The sequence below is a fragment of the Coffea arabica genome, unplaced genomic scaffold (genome assembly GCF_036785885.1).
Source record: "Coffea arabica cultivar ET-39 unplaced genomic scaffold, Coffea Arabica ET-39 HiFi ptg000200l, whole genome shotgun sequence".
NCBI lineage: Eukaryota > Viridiplantae > Streptophyta > Magnoliopsida > Gentianales > Rubiaceae > Coffea > Coffea arabica.
Window position 1 is genome coordinate 477,501 of NW_027266262.1, and position 20,000 is coordinate 497,500.

Below are 20,000 nucleotides of genomic sequence, written 5' to 3' on the forward strand. Positions count from 1 at the left end.
TATAAAGTAAATAAATAAAAGGATAAGAGGAAAATGCTTGAATTGACGCTTAAAATGAATTTCGGTCTAGAAAAGCCACACTGCTTCGCAGGACGGGGTAGTTTAAAAGAATAAAGCGAAAGGAACATGGCGGGTGCGATCATACCAGCACTAATGCACCGGATCCCATCAGAACTCCGAAGTTAAGCGTGCTTGGGCGAGAGTAGTACTAGGATGGGTGACCCCCTGGGAAGTCCTCGTGTTGCACCCCTCTCTTTTTTGTTTCGAAATCCAAATTTCCTATTCGTTCTTTATCCTGTAGTAATTTAGCTCCGTCGGAACGATTGCTTAATATTTTGCTTCTTGTCGAAGCGTGAAGGAGGATCTGAAGGCGCGAGACAAATCAGGAACGGTACGGCTCGATCAAAGCCCGGATCGTCGCTCAAATTTGTCGGCGCAAATGTATCACCGCAACTAGGGGTGGCAATTTTCGACACGACCTGAAAACACGACACGAACCTAACACGAAATTAATGGGTTTGGGTTGAGGTTTCGGGAATTCGGGTCAGAATCGGGTTGGACCCGATGAACCCGAAAAGAAAACCGGTCGATTTCGGGTCAACCCGTGGTGACCTGATATGACCCGTTTACGAATTAAAAATAATTTAATAAACATAAAAATAATTTTATCTAACTAAACTAAGTTATTCTTTTTTTCAAAGGCATTAATTACTTAATCCTAAACGAATTTATTTAATTTGTGTGAAGTTGAAATTATTATACTTGGACAAATAATATATTATATTATTTTTCACTTTTGTATTGTTTTAATTTATTTTATATTTTGCTTGGGATAAAACACTTTTACGGTGTTTAATTTTTTAGATTTGATTTGGAATCATTTATTTAAATTTTTATTACTTGATTATGTAATTAGTTTTGTGAGAAATTGATTTTATTAGAAATTACAGTGATAAATTAATAAATTAAAATTAAGTTTCGGGTCATTTCGGGTCGACCCGCCGCCCCGTAAACCTGAAATTTTCGGGTTCGGGTCAGCATACCTGACCCGTCACGGGTTGGCGGGTCGGGGTTCGGGTCAACAGATTTTCTGGCGGGTCTGTTGACCCGAACCCGACCCGCCAACCTGATTTGGACCCGAATTGCCACCCCTAACTGCAAGCGTGAAGGATTGATTTCATGATAATTTAGAGTTGCGGGATGAGGGAAAAAAACAGGGTGCAAATCAATAACAAAAAAAAATATAAAGTAAATAAATAAAAGGATAAGAGGAAAATGCTTGAATTGACGCTTAAAATGAATTTCGGTCTAGAAAAGCCACACTGCTTCGCAGGACGGGGTAGTTTAAAAGAATAAAGCGAAAGGAACATGGCGGGTGCGATCATACCAGCACTAATGCACCGGATCCCATCAGAACTCCGAAGTTAAGCGTGCTTGGGCGAGAGTAGTACTAGGATGGGTGACCCCCTGGGAAGTCCTCGTGTTGCACCCCTCTCTTTTTTGTTTCGAAATCCAAATTTCCTATTCGTTCTTTATCCTGTAGTAATTTAGCTCCGTCGGAACGATTGCTTAATATTTTGCTTCTTGTCGAAGCGTGAAGGAGGATCTGAAGGCGCGAGACAAATCAGGAACGGTACGGCTCGATCAAAGCCCGGATCGTCGCTCAAATTTGTCGGCGCAAATGTATCACCGCAACTAGGGGTGGCAATTTTCGACACGACCTGAAAACACGACACGAACCTAACACGAAATTAATGGGTTTGGGTTGAGGTTTCGGGAATTCGGGTCAGAATCGGGTTGGACCCGATGAACCCGAAAAGAAAACCGGTCGATTTCGGGTCAACCCGTGGTGACCTGATATGACCCGTTTACGAATTAAAAATAATTTAATAAACATAAAAATAATTTTATCTAACTAAACTAAGTTATTCTTTTTTTCAAAGGCATTAATTACTTAATCCTAAACGAATTTATTTAATTTGTGTGAAGTTGAAATTATTATACTTGGACAAATAATATATTATATTATTTTTCACTTTTGTATTGTTTTAATTTATTTTATATTTTGCTTGGGATAAAACACTTTTACGGTGTTTAATTTATTTTAGATTTGATTTGGAATCATTTATTTAAATTTTTATTACTTGATTATGTAATTAGTTTTGTGAGAAATTGATTTTATTAGAAATTACAGTGATAAATTAATAAATTAAAATTAAGTTTCGGGTCATTTCGGGTCGACCCGCCGCCCCGTAAACCTGAAATTTTCGGGTTCGGGTCAGCATACCTGACCCGTCACGGGTTGGCGGGTCGGGGTTCGGGTCAACAGATTTTCTGGCGGGTCTGTTGACCCGAACCCGACCCGCCAACCTGATTTGGACCCGAATTGCCACCCCTAACTGCAAGCGTGAAGGATTGATTTCATGATAATTTAGAGTTGCGGGATGAGGGAAAAAAACAGGGTGCAAATCAATAACAAAAAAAAATATAAAGTAAATAAATAAAAGGATAAGAGGAAAATGCTTGAATTGACGCTTAAAATGAATTTCGGTCTAGAAAAGCCACACTGCTTCGCAGGACGGGGTAGTTTAAAAGAATAAAGCGAAAGGAACATGGCGGGTGCGATCATACCAGCACTAATGCACCGGATCCCATCAGAACTCCGAAGTTAAGCGTGCTTGGGCGAGAGTAGTACTAGGATGGGTGACCCCCTGGGAAGTCCTCGTGTTGCACCCCTCTCTTTTTTGTTTCGAAATCCAAATTTCCTATTCGTTCTTTATCCTGTAGTAATTTAGCTCCGTCGGAACGATTGCTTAATATTTTGCTTCTTGTCGAAGCGTGAAGGAGGATCTGAAGGCGCGAGACAAATCAGGAACGGTACGGCTCGATCAAAGCCCGGATCGTCGCTCAAATTTGTCGGCGCAAATGTATCACCGCAACTAGGGGTGGCAATTTTCGACACGACCTGAAAACACGACACGAACCTAACACGAAATTAATGGGTTTGGGTTGAGGTTTCGGGAATTCGGGTCAGAATCGGGTTGGACCCGATGAACCCGAAAAGAAAACCGGTCGATTTCGGGTCAACCCGTGGTGACCTGATATGACCCGTTTACGAATTAAAAATAATTTAATAAACATAAAAATAATTTTATCTAACTAAACTAAGTTATTCTTTTTTTCAAAGGCATTAATTACTTAATCCTAAACGAATTTATTTAATTTGTGTGAAGTTGAAATTATTATACTTGGACAAATAATATATTATATTATTTTTCACTTTTGTATTGTTTTAATTTATTTTATATTTTGCTTGGGATAAAACACTTTTACGGTGTTTAATTTATTTTAGATTTGATTTGGAATCATTTATTTAAATTTTTATTACTTGATTATGTAATTAGTTTTGTGAGAAATTGATTTTATTAGAAATTACAGTGATAAATTAATAAATTAAAATTAAGTTTCGGGTCATTTCGGGTCGACCCGCCGCCCCGTAAACCTGAAATTTTCGGGTTCGGGTCAGCATACCTGACCCGTCACGGGTTGGCGGGTCGGGGTTCGGGTCAACAGATTTTCTGGCGGGTCTGTTGACCCGAACCCGACCCGCCAACCTGATTTGGACCCGAATTGCCACCCCTAACTGCAAGCGTGAAGGATTGATTTCATGATAATTTAGAGTTGCGGGATGAGGGAAAAAAACAGGGTGCAAATCAATAACAAAAAAAAATATAAAGTAAATAAATAAAAGGATAAGAGGAAAATGCTTGAATTGACGCTTAAAATGAATTTCGGTCTAGAAAAGCCACACTGCTTCGCAGGACGGGGTAGTTTAAAAGAATAAAGCGAAAGGAACATGGCGGGTGCGATCATACCAGCACTAATGCACCGGATCCCATCAGAACTCCGAAGTTAAGCGTGCTTGGGCGAGAGTAGTACTAGGATGGGTGACCCCCTGGGAAGTCCTCGTGTTGCACCCCTCTCTTTTTTGTTTCGAAATCCAAATTTCCTATTCGTTCTTTATCCTGTAGTAATTTAGCTCCGTCGGAACGATTGCTTAATATTTTGCTTCTTGTCGAAGCGTGAAGGAGGATCTGAAGGCGCGAGACAAATCAGGAACGGTACGGCTCGATCAAAGCCCGGATCGTCGCTCAAATTTGTCGGCGCAAATGTATCACCGCAACTAGGGGTGGCAATTTTCGACACGACCTGAAAACACGACACGAACCTAACACGAAATTAATGGGTTTGGGTTGAGGTTTCGGGAATTCGGGTCAGAATCGGGTTGGACCCGATGAACCCGAAAAGAAAACCGGTCGATTTCGGGTCAACCCGTGGTGACCTGATATGACCCGATATGACCCGTTTACGAATTAAAAATAATTTAATAAACATAAAAATAATTTTATCTAACTAAACTAAGTTATTCTTTTTTTCAAAGGCATTAATTACTTAATCCTAAACGAATTTATTTAATTTGTGTGAAGTTGAAATTATTATACTTGGACAAATAATATATTATATTATTTTTCACTTTTGTATTGTTTTAATTTATTTTATATTTTGCTTGGGATAAAACACTTTTACGGTGTTTAATTTATTTTAGATTTGATTTGGAATCATTTATTTAAATTTTTATTACTTGATTATGTAATTAGTTTTGTGAGAAATTGATTTTATTAGAAATTACAGTGATAAATTAATAAATTAAAATTAAGTTTCGGGTCATTTCGGGTCGACCCGCCGCCCCGTAAACCTGAAATTTTCGGGTTCGGGTCAGCATACCTGACCCGTCACGGGTTGGCGGGTCGGGGTTCGGGTCAACAGATTTTCTGGCGGGTCTGTTGACCCGAACCCGACCCGCCAACCTGATTTGGACCCGAATTGCCACCCCTAACTGCAAGCGTGAAGGATTGATTTCATGATAATTTAGAGTTGCGGGATGAGGGAAAAAAACAGGGTGCAAATCAATAACAAAAAAAAATATAAAGTAAATAAATAAAAGGATAAGAGGAAAATGCTTGAATTGACGCTTAAAATGAATTTCGGTCTAGAAAAGCCACACTGCTTCGCAGGACGGGGTAGTTTAAAAGAATAAAGCGAAAGGAACATGGCGGGTGCGATCATACCAGCACTAATGCACTGGATCCCATCAGAACTCCGAAGTTAAGCGTGCTTGGGCGAGAGTAGTACTAGGATGGGTGACCCCCTGGGAAGTCCTCGTGTTGCACCCCTCTCTTTTTTGTTTCGAAATCCAAATTTCCTATTCGTTCTTTATCCTGTAGTAATTTAGCTCCGTCGGAACGATTGCTTAATATTTTGCTTCTTGTCGAAGCGTGAAGGAGGATCTGAAGGCGCGAGACAAATCAGGAACGGTACGGCTCGATCAAAGCCCGGATCGTCGCTCAAATTTGTCGGCGCAAATGTATCACCGCAACTAGGGGTGGCAATTTTCGACACGACCTGAAAACACGACACGAACCTAACACGAAATTAATGGGTTTGGGTTGAGGTTTCGGGAATTCGGGTCAGAATCGGGTTGGACCCGATGAACCCGAAAAGAAAACCGGTCGATTTCGGGTCAACCCGTGGTGACCTGATATGACCCGATATGACCCGTTTACGAATTAAAAATAATTTAATAAACATAAAAATAATTTTATCTAACTAAACTAAGTTATTCTTTTTTTCAAAGGCATTAATTACTTAATCCTAAACGAATTTATTTAATTTGTGTGAAGTTGAAATTATTATACTTGGACAAATAATATATTATATTATTTTTCACTTTTGTATTGTTTTAATTTATTTTATATTTTGCTTGGGATAAAACACTTTTACGGTGTTTAATTTATTTTAGATTTGATTTGGAATCATTTATTTAAATTTTTATTACTTGATTATGTAATTAGTTTTGTGAGAAATTGATTTTATTAGAAATTACAGTGATAAATTAATAAATTAAAATTAAGTTTCGGGTCATTTCGGGTCGACCCGCCGCCCCGTAAACCTGAAATTTTCGGGTTCGGGTCAGCATACCTGACCCGTCACGGGTTGGCGGGTCGGGGTTCGGGTCAACAGATTTTCTGGCGGGTCTGTTGACCCGAACCCGACCCGCCAACCTGATTTGGACCCGAATTGCCACCCCTAACTGCAAGCGTGAAGGATTGATTTCATGATAATTTAGAGTTGCGGGATGAGGGAAAAAAACAGGGTGCAAATCAATAACAAAAAAAAATATAAAGTAAATAAATAAAAGGATAAGAGGAAAATGCTTGAATTGACGCTTAAAATGAATTTCGGTCTAGAAAAGCCACACTGCTTCGCAGGACGGGGTAGTTTAAAAGAATAAAGCGAAAGGAACATGGCGGGTGCGATCATACCAGCACTAATGCACCGGATCCCATCAGAACTCCGAAGTTAAGCGTGCTTGGGCGAGAGTAGTACTAGGATGGGTGACCCCCTGGGAAGTCCTCGTGTTGCACCCCTCTCTTTTTTGTTTCGAAATCCAAATTTCCTATTCGTTCTTTATCCTGTAGTAATTTAGCTCCGTCGGAACGATTGCTTAATATTTTGCTTCTTGTCGAAGCGTGAAGGAGGATCTGAAGGCGCGAGACAAATCAGGAACGGTACGGCTCGATCAAAGCCCGGATCGTCGCTCAAATTTGTCGGCGCAAATGTATCACCGCAACTAGGGGTGGCAATTTTCGACACGACCTGAAAACACGACACGAACCTAACACGAAATTAATGGGTTTGGGTTGAGGTTTCGGGAATTCGGGTCAGAATCGGGTTGGACCCGATGAACCCGAAAAGAAAACCGGTCGATTTCGGGTCAACCCGTGGTGACCTGATATGACCCGTTTACGAATTAAAAATAATTTAATAAACATAAAAATAATTTTATCTAACTAAACTAAGTTATTCTTTTTTTCAAAGGCATTAATTACTTAATCCTAAACGAATTTATTTAATTTGTGTGAAGTTGAAATTATTATACTTGGACAAATAATATATTATATTATTTTTCACTTTTGTATTGTTTTAATTTATTTTATATTTTGCTTGGGATAAAACACTTTTACGGTGTTTAATTTATTTTAGATTTGATTTGGAATCATTTATTTAAATTTTTATTACTTGATTATGTAATTAGTTTTGTGAGAAATTGATTTTATTAGAAATTACAGTGATAAATTAATAAATTAAAATTAAGTTTCGGGTCATTTCGGGTCGACCCGCCGCCCCGTAAACCTGAAATTTTCGGGTTCGGGTCAGCATACCTGACCCGTCACGGGTTGGCGGGTCGGGGTTCGGGTCAACAGATTTTCTGGCGGGTCTGTTGACCCGAACCCGACCCGCCAACCTGATTTGGACCCGAATTGCCACCCCTAACTGCAAGCGTGAAGGATTGATTTCATGATAATTTAGAGTTGCGGGATGAGGGAAAAAAACAGGGTGCAAATCAATAACAAAAAAAAATATAAAGTAAATAAATAAAAGGATAAGAGGAAAATGCTTGAATTGACGCTTAAAATGAATTTCGGTCTAGAAAAGCCACACTGCTTCGCAGGACGGGGTAGTTTAAAAGAATAAAGCGAAAGGAACATGGCGGGTGCGATCATACCAGCACTAATGCACCGGATCCCATCAGAACTCCGAAGTTAAGCGTGCTTGGGCGAGAGTAGTACTAGGATGGGTGACCCCCTGGGAAGTCCTCGTGTTGCACCCCTCTCTTTTTTGTTTCGAAATCCAAATTTCCTATTCGTTCTTTATCCTGTAGTAATTTAGCTCCGTCGGAACGATTGCTTAATATTTTGCTTCTTGTCGAAGCGTGAAGGAGGATCTGAAGGCGCGAGACAAATCAGGAACGGTACGGCTCGATCAAAGCCCGGATCGTCGCTCAAATTTGTCGGCGCAAATGTATCACCGCAACTAGGGGTGGCAATTTTCGACACGACCTGAAAACACGACACGAACCTAACACGAAATTAATGGGTTTGGGTTGAGGTTTCGGGAATTCGGGTCAGAATCGGGTTGGACCCGATGAACCCGAAAAGAAAACCGGTCGATTTCGGGTCAACCCGTGGTGACCTGATATGACCCGTTTACGAATTAAAAATAATTTAATAAACATAAAAATAATTTTATCTAACTAAACTAAGTTATTCTTTTTTTCAAAGGCATTAATTACTTAATCCTAAACGAATTTATTTAATTTGTGTGAAGTTGAAATTATTATACTTGGACAAATAATATATTATATTATTTTTCACTTTTGTATTGTTTTAATTTATTTTATATTTTGCTTGGGATAAAACACTTTTACGGTGTTTAATTTATTTTAGATTTGATTTGGAATCATTTATTTAAATTTTTATTACTTGATTATGTAATTAGTTTTGTGAGAAATTGATTTTATTAGAAATTACAGTGATAAATTAATAAATTAAAATTAAGTTTCGGGTCATTTCGGGTCGACCCGCCGCCCCGTAAACCTGAAATTTTCGGGTTCGGGTCAGCATACCTGACCCGTCACGGGTTGGCGGGTCGGGGTTCGGGTCAACAGATTTTCTGGCGGGTCTGTTGACCCGAACCCGACCCGCCAACCTGATTTGGACCCGAATTGCCACCCCTAACTGCAAGCGTGAAGGATTGATTTCATGATAATTTAGAGTTGCGGGATGAGGGAAAAAAACAGGGTGCAAATCAATAACAAAAAAAAATATAAAGTAAATAAATAAAAGGATAAGAGGAAAATGCTTGAATTGACGCTTAAAATGAATTTCGGTCTAGAAAAGCCACACTGCTTCGCAGGACGGGGTAGTTTAAAAGAATAAAGCGAAAGGAACATGGCGGGTGCGATCATACCAGCACTAATGCACCGGATCCCATCAGAACTCCGAAGTTAAGCGTGCTTGGGCGAGAGTAGTACTAGGATGGGTGACCCCCTGGGAAGTCCTCGTGTTGCACCCCTCTCTTTTTTGTTTCGAAATCCAAATTTCCTATTCGTTCTTTATCCTGTAGTAATTTAGCTCCGTCGGAACGATTGCTTAATATTTTGCTTCTTGTCGAAGCGTGAAGGAGGATCTGAAGGCGCGAGACAAATCAGGAACGGTACGGCTCGATCAAAGCCCGGATCGTCGCTCAAATTTGTCGGCGCAAATGTATCACCGCAACTAGGGGTGGCAATTTTCGACACGACCTGAAAACACGACACGAACCTAACACGAAATTAATGGGTTTGGGTTGAGGTTTCGGGAATTCGGGTCAGAATCGGGTTGGACCCGATGAACCCGAAAAGAAAACCGGTCGATTTCGGGTCAACCCGTGGTGACCTGATATGACCCGATATGACCCGTTTACGAATTAAAAATAATTTAATAAACATAAAAATAATTTTATCTAACTAAACTAAGTTATTCTTTTTTTCAAAGGCATTAATTACTTAATCCTAAACGAATTTATTTAATTTGTGTGAAGTTGAAATTATTATACTTGGACAAATAATATATTATATTATTTTTCACTTTTGTATTGTTTTAATTTATTTTATATTTTGCTTGGGATAAAACACTTTTACGGTGTTTAATTTATTTTAGATTTGATTTGGAATCATTTATTTAAATTTTTATTACTTGATTATGTAATTAGTTTTGTGAGAAATTGATTTTATTAGAAATTACAGTGATAAATTAATAAATTAAAATTAAGTTTCGGGTCATTTCGGGTCGACCCGCCGCCCCGTAAACCTGAAATTTTCGGGTTCGGGTCAGCATACCTGACCCGTCACGGGTTGGCGGGTCGGGGTTCGGGTCAACAGATTTTCTGGCGGGTCTGTTGACCCGAACCCGACCCGCCAACCTGATTTGGACCCGAATTGCCACCCCTAACTGCAAGCGTGAAGGATTGATTTCATGATAATTTAGAGTTGCGGGATGAGGGAAAAAAACAGGGTGCAAATCAATAACAAAAAAAAATATAAAGTAAATAAATAAAAGGATAAGAGGAAAATGCTTGAATTGACGCTTAAAATGAATTTCGGTCTAGAAAAGCCACACTGCTTCGCAGGACGGGGTAGTTTAAAAGAATAAAGCGAAAGGAACATGGCGGGTGCGATCATACCAGCACTAATGCACTGGATCCCATCAGAACTCCGAAGTTAAGCGTGCTTGGGCGAGAGTAGTACTAGGATGGGTGACCCCCTGGGAAGTCCTCGTGTTGCACCCCTCTCTTTTTTGTTTCGAAATCCAAATTTCCTATTCGTTCTTTATCCTGTAGTAATTTAGCTCCGTCGGAACGATTGCTTAATATTTTGCTTCTTGTCGAAGCGTGAAGGAGGATCTGAAGGCGCGAGACAAATCAGGAACGGTACGGCTCGATCAAAGCCCGGATCGTCGCTCAAATTTGTCGGCGCAAATGTATCACCGCAACTAGGGGTGGCAATTTTCGACACGACCTGAAAACACGACACGAACCTAACACGAAATTAATGGGTTTGGGTTGAGGTTTCGGGAATTCGGGTCAGAATCGGGTTGGACCCGATGAACCCGAAAAGAAAACCGGTCGATTTCGGGTCAACCCGTGGTGACCTGATATGACCCGTTTACGAATTAAAAATAATTTAATAAACATAAAAATAATTTTATCTAACTAAACTAAGTTATTCTTTTTTTCAAAGGCATTAATTACTTAATCCTAAACGAATTTATTTAATTTGTGTGAAGTTGAAATTATTATACTTGGACAAATAATATATTATATTATTTTTCACTTTTGTATTGTTTTAATTTATTTTATATTTTGCTTGGGATAAAACACTTTTACGGTGTTTAATTTTTTAGATTTGATTTGGAATCATTTATTTAAATTTTTATTACTTGATTATGTAATTAGTTTTGTGAGAAATTGATTTTATTAGAAATTACAGTGATAAATTAATAAATTAAAATTAAGTTTCGGGTCATTTCGGGTCGACCCGCCGCCCCGTAAACCTGAAATTTTCGGGTTCGGGTCAGCATACCTGACCCGTCACGGGTTGGCGGGTCGGGGTTCGGGTCAACAGATTTTCTGGCGGGTCTGTTGACCCGAACCCGACCCGCCAACCTGATTTGGACCCGAATTGCCACCCCTAACTGCAAGCGTGAAGGATTGATTTCATGATAATTTAGAGTTGCGGGATGAGGGAAAAAAACAGGGTGCAAATCAATAACAAAAAAAAATATAAAGTAAATAAATAAAAGGATAAGAGGAAAATGCTTGAATTGACGCTTAAAATGAATTTCGGTCTAGAAAAGCCACACTGCTTCGCAGGACGGGGTAGTTTAAAAGAATAAAGCGAAAGGAACATGGCGGGTGCGATCATACCAGCACTAATGCACCGGATCCCATCAGAACTCCGAAGTTAAGCGTGCTTGGGCGAGAGTAGTACTAGGATGGGTGACCCCCTGGGAAGTCCTCGTGTTGCACCCCTCTCTTTTTTGTTTCGAAATCCAAATTTCCTATTCGTTCTTTATCCTGTAGTAATTTAGCTCCGTCGGAACGATTGCTTAATATTTTGCTTCTTGTCGAAGCGTGAAGGAGGATCTGAAGGCGCGAGACAAATCAGGAACGGTACGGCTCGATCAAAGCCCGGATCGTCGCTCAAATTTGTCGGCGCAAATGTATCACCGCAACTAGGGGTGGCAATTTTCGACACGACCTGAAAACACGACACGAACCTAACACGAAATTAATGGGTTTGGGTTGAGGTTTCGGGAATTCGGGTCAGAATCGGGTTGGACCCGATGAACCCGAAAAGAAAACCGGTCGATTTCGGGTCAACCCGTGGTGACCTGATATGACCCGATATGACCCGTTTACGAATTAAAAATAATTTAATAAACATAAAAATAATTTTATCTAACTAAACTAAGTTATTCTTTTTTTCAAAGGCATTAATTACTTAATCCTAAACGAATTTATTTAATTTGTGTGAAGTTGAAATTATTATACTTGGACAAATAATATATTATATTATTTTTCACTTTTGTATTGTTTTAATTTATTTTATATTTTGCTTGGGATAAAACACTTTTACGGTGTTTAATTTATTTTAGATTTGATTTGGAATCATTTATTTAAATTTTTATTACTTGATTATGTAATTAGTTTTGTGAGAAATTGATTTTATTAGAAATTACAGTGATAAATTAATAAATTAAAATTAAGTTTCGGGTCATTTCGGGTCGACCCGCCGCCCCGTAAACCTGAAATTTTCGGGTTCGGGTCAGCATACCTGACCCGTCACGGGTTGGCGGGTCGGGGTTCGGGTCAACAGATTTTCTGGCGGGTCTGTTGACCCGAACCCGACCCGCCAACCTGATTTGGACCCGAATTGCCACCCCTAACTGCAAGCGTGAAGGATTGATTTCATGATAATTTAGAGTTGCGGGATGAGGGAAAAAAACAGGGTGCAAATCAATAACAAAAAAAAATATAAAGTAAATAAATAAAAGGATAAGAGGAAAATGCTTGAATTGACGCTTAAAATGAATTTCGGTCTAGAAAAGCCACACTGCTTCGCAGGACGGGGTAGTTTAAAAGAATAAAGCGAAAGGAACATGGCGGGTGCGATCATACCAGCACTAATGCACCGGATCCCATCAGAACTCCGAAGTTAAGCGTGCTTGGGCGAGAGTAGTACTAGGATGGGTGACCCCCTGGGAAGTCCTCGTGTTGCACCCCTCTCTTTTTTGTTTCGAAATCCAAATTTCCTATTCGTTCTTTATCCTGTAGTAATTTAGCTCCGTCGGAACGATTGCTTAATATTTTGCTTCTTGTCGAAGCGTGAAGGAGGATCTGAAGGCGCGAGACAAATCAGGAACGGTACGGCTCGATCAAAGCCCGGATCGTCGCTCAAATTTGTCGGCGCAAATGTATCACCGCAACTAGGGGTGGCAATTTTCGACACGACCTGAAAACACGACACGAACCTAACACGAAATTAATGGGTTTGGGTTGAGGTTTCGGGAATTCGGGTCAGAATCGGGTTGGACCCGATGAACCCGAAAAGAAAACCGGTCGATTTCGGGTCAACCCGTGGTGACCTGATATGACCCGTTTACGAATTAAAAATAATTTAATAAACATAAAAATAATTTTATCTAACTAAACTAAGTTATTCTTTTTTTCAAAGGCATTAATTACTTAATCCTAAACGAATTTATTTAATTTGTGTGAAGTTGAAATTATTATACTTGGACAAATAATATATTATATTATTTTTCACTTTTGTATTGTTTTAATTTATTTTATATTTTGCTTGGGATAAAACACTTTTACGGTGTTTAATTTATTTTAGATTTGATTTGGAATCATTTATTTAAATTTTTATTACTTGATTATGTAATTAGTTTTGTGAGAAATTGATTTTATTAGAAATTACAGTGATAAATTAATAAATTAAAATTAAGTTTCGGGTCATTTCGGGTCGACCCGCCGCCCCGTAAACCTGAAATTTTCGGGTTCGGGTCAGCATACCTGACCCGTCACGGGTTGGCGGGTCGGGGTTCGGGTCAACAGATTTTCTGGCGGGTCTGTTGACCCGAACCCGACCCGCCAACCTGATTTGGACCCGAATTGCCACCCCTAACTGCAAGCGTGAAGGATTGATTTCATGATAATTTAGAGTTGCGGGATGAGGGAAAAAAACAGGGTGCAAATCAATAACAAAAAAAAATATAAAGTAAATAAATAAAAGGATAAGAGGAAAATGCTTGAATTGACGCTTAAAATGAATTTCGGTCTAGAAAAGCCACACTGCTTCGCAGGACGGGGTAGTTTAAAAGAATAAAGCGAAAGGAACATGGCGGGTGCGATCATACCAGCACTAATGCACCGGATCCCATCAGAACTCCGAAGTTAAGCGTGCTTGGGCGAGAGTAGTACTAGGATGGGTGACCCCCTGGGAAGTCCTCGTGTTGCACCCCTCTCTTTTTTGTTTCGAAATCCAAATTTCCTATTCGTTCTTTATCCTGTAGTAATTTAGCTCCGTCGGAACGATTGCTTAATATTTTGCTTCTTGTCGAAGCGTGAAGGAGGATCTGAAGGCGCGAGACAAATCAGGAACGGTACGGCTCGATCAAAGCCCGGATCGTCGCTCAAATTTGTCGGCGCAAATGTATCACCGCAACTAGGGGTGGCAATTTTCGACACGACCTGAAAACACGACACGAACCTAACACGAAATTAATGGGTTTGGGTTGAGGTTTCGGGAATTCGGGTCAGAATCGGGTTGGACCCGATGAACCCGAAAAGAAAACCGGTCGATTTCGGGTCAACCCGTGGTGACCTGATATGACCCGTTTACGAATTAAAAATAATTTAATAAACATAAAAATAATTTTATCTAACTAAACTAAGTTATTCTTTTTTTCAAAGGCATTAATTACTTAATCCTAAACGAATTTATTTAATTTGTGTGAAGTTGAAATTATTATACTTGGACAAATAATATATTATATTATTTTTCACTTTTGTATTGTTTTAATTTATTTTATATTTTGCTTGGGATAAAACACTTTTACGGTGTTTAATTTATTTTAGATTTGATTTGGAATCATTTATTTAAATTTTTATTACTTGATTATGTAATTAGTTTTGTGAGAAATTGATTTTATTAGAAATTACAGTGATAAATTAATAAATTAAAATTAAGTTTCGGGTCATTTCGGGTCGACCCGCCGCCCCGTAAACCTGAAATTTTCGGGTTCGGGTCAGCATACCTGACCCGTCACGGGTTGGCGGGTCGGGGTTCGGGTCAACAGATTTTCTGGCGGGTCTGTTGACCCGAACCCGACCCGCCAACCTGATTTGGACCCGAATTGCCACCCCTAACTGCAAGCGTGAAGGATTGATTTCATGATAATTTAGAGTTGCGGGATGAGGGAAAAAAACAGGGTGCAAATCAATAACAAAAAAAAATATAAAGTAAATAAATAAAAGGATAAGAGGAAAATGCTTGAATTGACGCTTAAAATGAATTTCGGTCTAGAAAAGCCACACTGCTTCGCAGGACGGGGTAGTTTAAAAGAATAAAGCGAAAGGAACATGGCGGGTGCGATCATACCAGCACTAATGCACCGGATCCCATCAGAACTCCGAAGTTAAGCGTGCTTGGGCGAGAGTAGTACTAGGATGGGTGACCCCCTGGGAAGTCCTCGTGTTGCACCCCTCTCTTTTTTGTTTCGAAATCCAAATTTCCTATTCGTTCTTTATCCTGTAGTAATTTAGCTCCGTCGGAACGATTGCTTAATATTTTGCTTCTTGTCGAAGCGTGAAGGAGGATCTGAAGGCGCGAGACAAATCAGGAACGGTACGGCTCGATCAAAGCCCGGATCGTCGCTCAAATTTGTCGGCGCAAATGTATCACCGCAACTAGGGGTGGCAATTTTCGACACGACCTGAAAACACGACACGAACCTAACACGAAATTAATGGGTTTGGGTTGAGGTTTCGGGAATTCGGGTCAGAATCGGGTTGGACCCGATGAACCCGAAAAGAAAACCGGTCGATTTCGGGTCAACCCGTGGTGACCTGATATGACCCGTTTACGAATTAAAAATAATTTAATAAACATAAAAATAATTTTATCTAACTAAACTAAGTTATTCTTTTTTTCAAAGGCATTAATTACTTAATCCTAAACGAATTTATTTAATTTGTGTGAAGTTGAAATTATTATACTTGGACAAATAATATATTATATTATTTTTCACTTTTGTATTGTTTTAATTTATTTTATATTTTGCTTGGGATAAAACACTTTTACGGTGTTTAATTTATTTTAGATTTGATTTGGAATCATTTATTTAAATTTTTATTACTTGATTATGTAATTAGTTTTGTGAGAAATTGATTTTATTAGAAATTACAGTGATAAATTAATAAATTAAAATTAAGTTTCGGGTCATTTCGGGTCGACCCGCCGCCCCGTAAACCTGAAATTTTCGGGTTCGGGTCAGCATACCTGACCCGTCACGGGTTGGCGGGTCGGGGTTCGGGTCAACAGATTTTCTGGCGGGTCTGTTGACCCGAACCCGACCCGCCAACCTGATTTGGACCCGAATTGCCACCCCTAACTGCAAGCGTGAAGGATTGATTTCATGATAATTTAGAGTTGCGGGATGAGGGAAAAAAACAGGGTGCAAATCAATAACAAAAAAAAATATAAAGTAAATAAATAAAAGGATAAGAGGAAAATGCTTGAATTGACGCTTAAAATGAATTTCGGTCTAGAAAAGCCACACTGCTTCGCAGGACGGGGTAGTTTAAAAGAATAAAGCGAAAGGAACATGGCGGGTGCGATCATACCAGCACTAATGCACCGGATCCCATCAGAACTCCGAAGTTAAGCGTGCTTGGGCGAGAGTAGTACTAGGATGGGTGACCCCCTGGGAAGTCCTCGTGTTGCACCCCTCTCTTTTTTGTTTCGAAATCCAAATTTCCTATTCGTTCTTTATCCTGTAGTAATTTAGCTCCGTCGGAACGATTGCTTAATATTTTGCTTCTTGTCGAAGCGTGAAGGAGGATCTGAAGGCGCGAGACAAATCAGGAACGGTACGGCTCGATCAAAGCCCGGATCGTCGCTCAAATTTGTCGGCGCAAATGTATCACCGCAACTAGGGGTGGCAATTTTCGACACGACCTGAAAACACGACACGAACCTAACACGAAATTAATGGGTTTGGGTTGAGGTTTCGGGAATTCGGGTCAGAATCGGGTTGGACCCGATGAACCCGAAAAGAAAACCGGTCGATTTCGGGTCAACCCGTGGTGACCTGATATGACCCGTTTACGAATTAAAAATAATTTAATAAACATAAAAATAATTTTATCTAACTAAACTAAGTTATTCTTTTTTTCAAAGGCATTAATTACTTAATCCTAAACGAATTTATTTAATTTGTGTGAAGTTGAAATTATTATACTTGGACAAATAATATATTATATTATTTTTCACTTTTGTATTGTTTTAATTTATTTTATATTTTGCTTGGGATAAAACACTTTTACGGTGTTTAATTTATTTTAGATTTGATTTGGAATCATTTATTTAAATTTTTATTACTTGATTATGTAATTAGTTTTGTGAGAAATTGATTTTATTAGAAATTACAGTGATAAATTAATAAATTAAAATTAAGTTTCGGGTCATTTCGGGTCGACCCGCCGCCCCGTAAACCTGAAATTTTCGGGTTCGGGTCAGCATACCTGACCCGTCACGGGTTGGCGGGTCGGGGTTCGGGTCAACAGATTTTCTGGCGGGTCTGTTGACCCGAACCCGACCCGCCAACCTGATTTGGACCCGAATTGCCACCCCTAACTGCAAGCGTGAAGGATTGATTTCATGATAATTTAGAGTTGCGGGATGAGGGAAAAAAACAGGGTGCAAATCAATAACAAAAAAAAATATAAAGTAAATAAATAAAAGGATAAGAGGAAAATGCTTGAATTGACGCTTAAAATGAATTTCGGTCTAGAAAAGCCACACTGCTTCGCAGGACGGGGTAGTTTAAAAGAATAAAGCGAAAGGAACATGGCGGGTGCGATCATACCAGCACTAATGCACTGGATCCCATCAGAACTCCGAAGTTAAGCGTGCTTGGGCGAGAGTAGTACTAGGATGGGTGACCCCCTGGGAAGTCCTCGTGTTGCACCCCTCTCTTTTTTGTTTCGAAATCCAAATTTCCTATTCGTTCTTTATCCTGTAGTAATTTAGCTCCGTCGGAACGATTGCTTAATATTTTGCTTCTTGTCGAAGCGTGAAGGAGGATCTGAAGGCGCGAGACAAATCAGGAACGGTACGGCTCGATCAAAGCCCGGATCGTCGCTCAAATTTGTCGGCGCAAATGTATCACCGCAACTAGGGGTGGCAATTTTCGACACGACCTGAAAACACGACACGAACCTAACACGAAATTAATGGGTTTGGGTTGAGGTTTCGGGAATTCGGGTCAGAATCGGGTTGGACCCGATGAACCCGAAAAGAAAACCGGTCGATTTCGGGTCAACCCATGGTGACCTGATATGACCCGTTTACGAATTAAAAATAATTTAATAAACATAAAAATAATTTTATCTAACTAAACTAAGTTATTCTTTTTTTCAAAGGCATTAATTACTTAATCCTAAACGAATTTATTTAATTTGTGTGAAGTTGAAATTATTATACTTGGACAAATAATATATTATATTATTTTTCACTTTTGTATTGTTTTAATTTATTTTATATTTTGCTTGGGATAAAACACTTTTACGGTGTTTAATTTATTTTAGATTTGATTTGGAATCATTTATTTAAATTTTTATTACTTGATTATGTAATTAGTTTTGTGAGAAATTGATTTTATTAGAAATTACAGTGATAAATTAATAAATTAAAATTAAGTTTCGGGTCATTTCGGGTCGACCCGCCGCCCCGTAAACCTGAAATTTTCGGGTTCGGGTCAGCATACCTGACCCGTCACGGGTTGGCGGGTCGGGGTTCGGGTCAACAGATTTTCTGGGGGGTCTGTTGACCCGAACCCGACCCGCCAACCTGATTTGGACCCGAATTGCCACCCCTAACTGCAAGCGTGAAGGATTGATTTCATGATAATTTAGAGTTGCGGGATGAGGGAAAAAAACAGGGTGCAAATCAATAACAAAAAAAAATATAAAGTAAATAAATAAAAGGATAAGAGGAAAATGCTTGAATTGACGCTTAAAATGAATTTCGGTCTAGAAAAGCCACACTGCTTCGCAGGACGGGGTAGTTTAAAAGAATAAAGCGAAAGGAACATGGCGGGTGCGATCATACCAGCACTAATGCACCGGATCCCATCAGAACTCCGAAGTTAAGCGTGCTTGGGCGAGAGTAGTACTAGGATGGGTGACCCCCTGGGAAGTCCTCGTGTTGCACCCCTCTCTTTTTTGTTTCGAAATCCAAATTTCCTATTCGTTCTTTATCCTGTAGTAATTTAGCTCCGTCGGAACGATTGCTTAATATTTTGCTTCTTGTCGAAGCGTGAAGGAGGATCTGAAGGCGCGAGACAAATCAGGAACGGTACGGCTCGATCAAAGCCCGGATCGTCGCTCAAATTTGTCGGCGCAAATGTATCACCGCAACTAGGGGTGGCAATTTTCGACACGACCTGAAAACACGACACGAACCTAACGCGCGCCTGCTGCCTTCCTTGGATGTGGTAGCCGTTTCTCAGGCTCCCTCTCCGGAATCGAACCCTAATTCTCCGTCACCCGTCACCACCATGGTAGGCCACTATCCTACCATCGAAAGTTGATAGGGCAGAAATTTGAATGATGCGTCGCCAGCACGAAGGCCATGCGATCCGTCGAGTTATCATGAATCATCGCAGCAACGGGCAGAGCCCGCGTCGACCTTTTATCTAATAAATGCATCCCTTCCAGAAGTCGGGGTTTGTTGCACGTATTAGCTCTAGAATTACTACGGTTATCCGAGTAGCAGGTACCATCAAACAAACTATAACTGATTTAATGAGCCATTCGCAGTTTCACAGTCTGAATTAGTTCATACTTACACATGCATGGCTTAATCTTTGAGACAAGCATATGACTACTGGCAGGATCAACCAGGTAGCATTCCTCACCGACGCCGACGTCGCACGAGGTCAACGAGCTCGAAGGAGACGTGACGTCTCGAGGCGACGATGGCAGTCGTTCGATGCGGGCGATTGACGCCAAGTTCAGGCAAATAGAGATCGACGATCTCCTGCCCTCCCGGTGTTCCGCGTCCAAGAGCTCGGGCTACAGTTCGTGGGCCGAGACGCATCGCTTGGCTGCGACTCGGAACACGGCCTCGCCTTTGCGGTTCCCCGACGCCGCCGCAGCCCGACCGGGCGGGACGGCGTTGGGAGAACGTTGAATGTTGTGGCATCCGAATTCCTTCTAATAGGTATGCAACACAGGAAACCCGTGGGCGGCCAAGGCTAACGATGCTG

The 20,000-nt window shown here is 40.2% G+C and overlaps 16 non-coding genes across 16 annotated transcripts; all 16 read left to right on the forward strand.

The window, feature by feature from the left end:
- Positions 1–131: 131 nt before the first annotated feature.
- LOC140033949 (5S ribosomal RNA) lies at positions 132–250 on the forward strand. The gene has a single exon (XR_011837848.1). It is a non-coding gene; the product is annotated as a 5S ribosomal RNA (ribosomal RNA).
- A 1,123-nt stretch (positions 251–1,373) lies between these two features.
- On the forward strand, positions 1,374–1,492 carry LOC140034648 (5S ribosomal RNA). Its single transcript, XR_011838507.1, has one exon. It is a non-coding gene; the product is annotated as a 5S ribosomal RNA (ribosomal RNA).
- Positions 1,493–2,617: 1,125 nt separating this feature from the next.
- Positions 2,618–2,736, forward strand: LOC140034759 (5S ribosomal RNA). Its single transcript, XR_011838618.1, has one exon. It is a non-coding gene; the product is annotated as a 5S ribosomal RNA (ribosomal RNA).
- Positions 2,737–3,861: 1,125 nt separating this feature from the next.
- Positions 3,862–3,980, forward strand: LOC140034871 (5S ribosomal RNA). Its single transcript, XR_011838732.1, has one exon. It is a non-coding gene; the product is annotated as a 5S ribosomal RNA (ribosomal RNA).
- Positions 3,981–5,115: 1,135 nt separating this feature from the next.
- Positions 5,116–5,234, forward strand: LOC140034688 (5S ribosomal RNA). The gene has a single exon (XR_011838548.1). It is a non-coding gene; the product is annotated as a 5S ribosomal RNA (ribosomal RNA).
- Positions 5,235–6,369: 1,135 nt separating this feature from the next.
- Positions 6,370–6,488, forward strand: LOC140032893 (5S ribosomal RNA). The gene has a single exon (XR_011836783.1). It is a non-coding gene; the product is annotated as a 5S ribosomal RNA (ribosomal RNA).
- A 1,125-nt stretch (positions 6,489–7,613) lies between these two features.
- On the forward strand, positions 7,614–7,732 carry LOC140033004 (5S ribosomal RNA). Its single transcript, XR_011836894.1, has one exon. It is a non-coding gene; the product is annotated as a 5S ribosomal RNA (ribosomal RNA).
- A 1,125-nt stretch (positions 7,733–8,857) lies between these two features.
- On the forward strand, positions 8,858–8,976 carry LOC140033115 (5S ribosomal RNA). Its single transcript, XR_011837006.1, has one exon. It is a non-coding gene; the product is annotated as a 5S ribosomal RNA (ribosomal RNA).
- A 1,135-nt stretch (positions 8,977–10,111) lies between these two features.
- On the forward strand, positions 10,112–10,230 carry LOC140034689 (5S ribosomal RNA). The gene has a single exon (XR_011838549.1). It is a non-coding gene; the product is annotated as a 5S ribosomal RNA (ribosomal RNA).
- A 1,123-nt stretch (positions 10,231–11,353) lies between these two features.
- Positions 11,354–11,472, forward strand: LOC140033227 (5S ribosomal RNA). The gene has a single exon (XR_011837120.1). It is a non-coding gene; the product is annotated as a 5S ribosomal RNA (ribosomal RNA).
- A 1,135-nt stretch (positions 11,473–12,607) lies between these two features.
- LOC140033334 (5S ribosomal RNA) lies at positions 12,608–12,726 on the forward strand. Its single transcript, XR_011837229.1, has one exon. It is a non-coding gene; the product is annotated as a 5S ribosomal RNA (ribosomal RNA).
- Positions 12,727–13,851: 1,125 nt separating this feature from the next.
- LOC140033445 (5S ribosomal RNA) lies at positions 13,852–13,970 on the forward strand. Its single transcript, XR_011837342.1, has one exon. It is a non-coding gene; the product is annotated as a 5S ribosomal RNA (ribosomal RNA).
- A 1,125-nt stretch (positions 13,971–15,095) lies between these two features.
- Positions 15,096–15,214, forward strand: LOC140033556 (5S ribosomal RNA). The gene has a single exon (XR_011837458.1). It is a non-coding gene; the product is annotated as a 5S ribosomal RNA (ribosomal RNA).
- A 1,125-nt stretch (positions 15,215–16,339) lies between these two features.
- On the forward strand, positions 16,340–16,458 carry LOC140033670 (5S ribosomal RNA). The gene has a single exon (XR_011837573.1). It is a non-coding gene; the product is annotated as a 5S ribosomal RNA (ribosomal RNA).
- Positions 16,459–17,583: 1,125 nt separating this feature from the next.
- On the forward strand, positions 17,584–17,702 carry LOC140034690 (5S ribosomal RNA). Its single transcript, XR_011838550.1, has one exon. It is a non-coding gene; the product is annotated as a 5S ribosomal RNA (ribosomal RNA).
- Positions 17,703–18,827: 1,125 nt separating this feature from the next.
- LOC140033782 (5S ribosomal RNA) lies at positions 18,828–18,946 on the forward strand. The gene has a single exon (XR_011837685.1). It is a non-coding gene; the product is annotated as a 5S ribosomal RNA (ribosomal RNA).
- Positions 18,947–20,000: the final 1,054 nt, after the last annotated feature.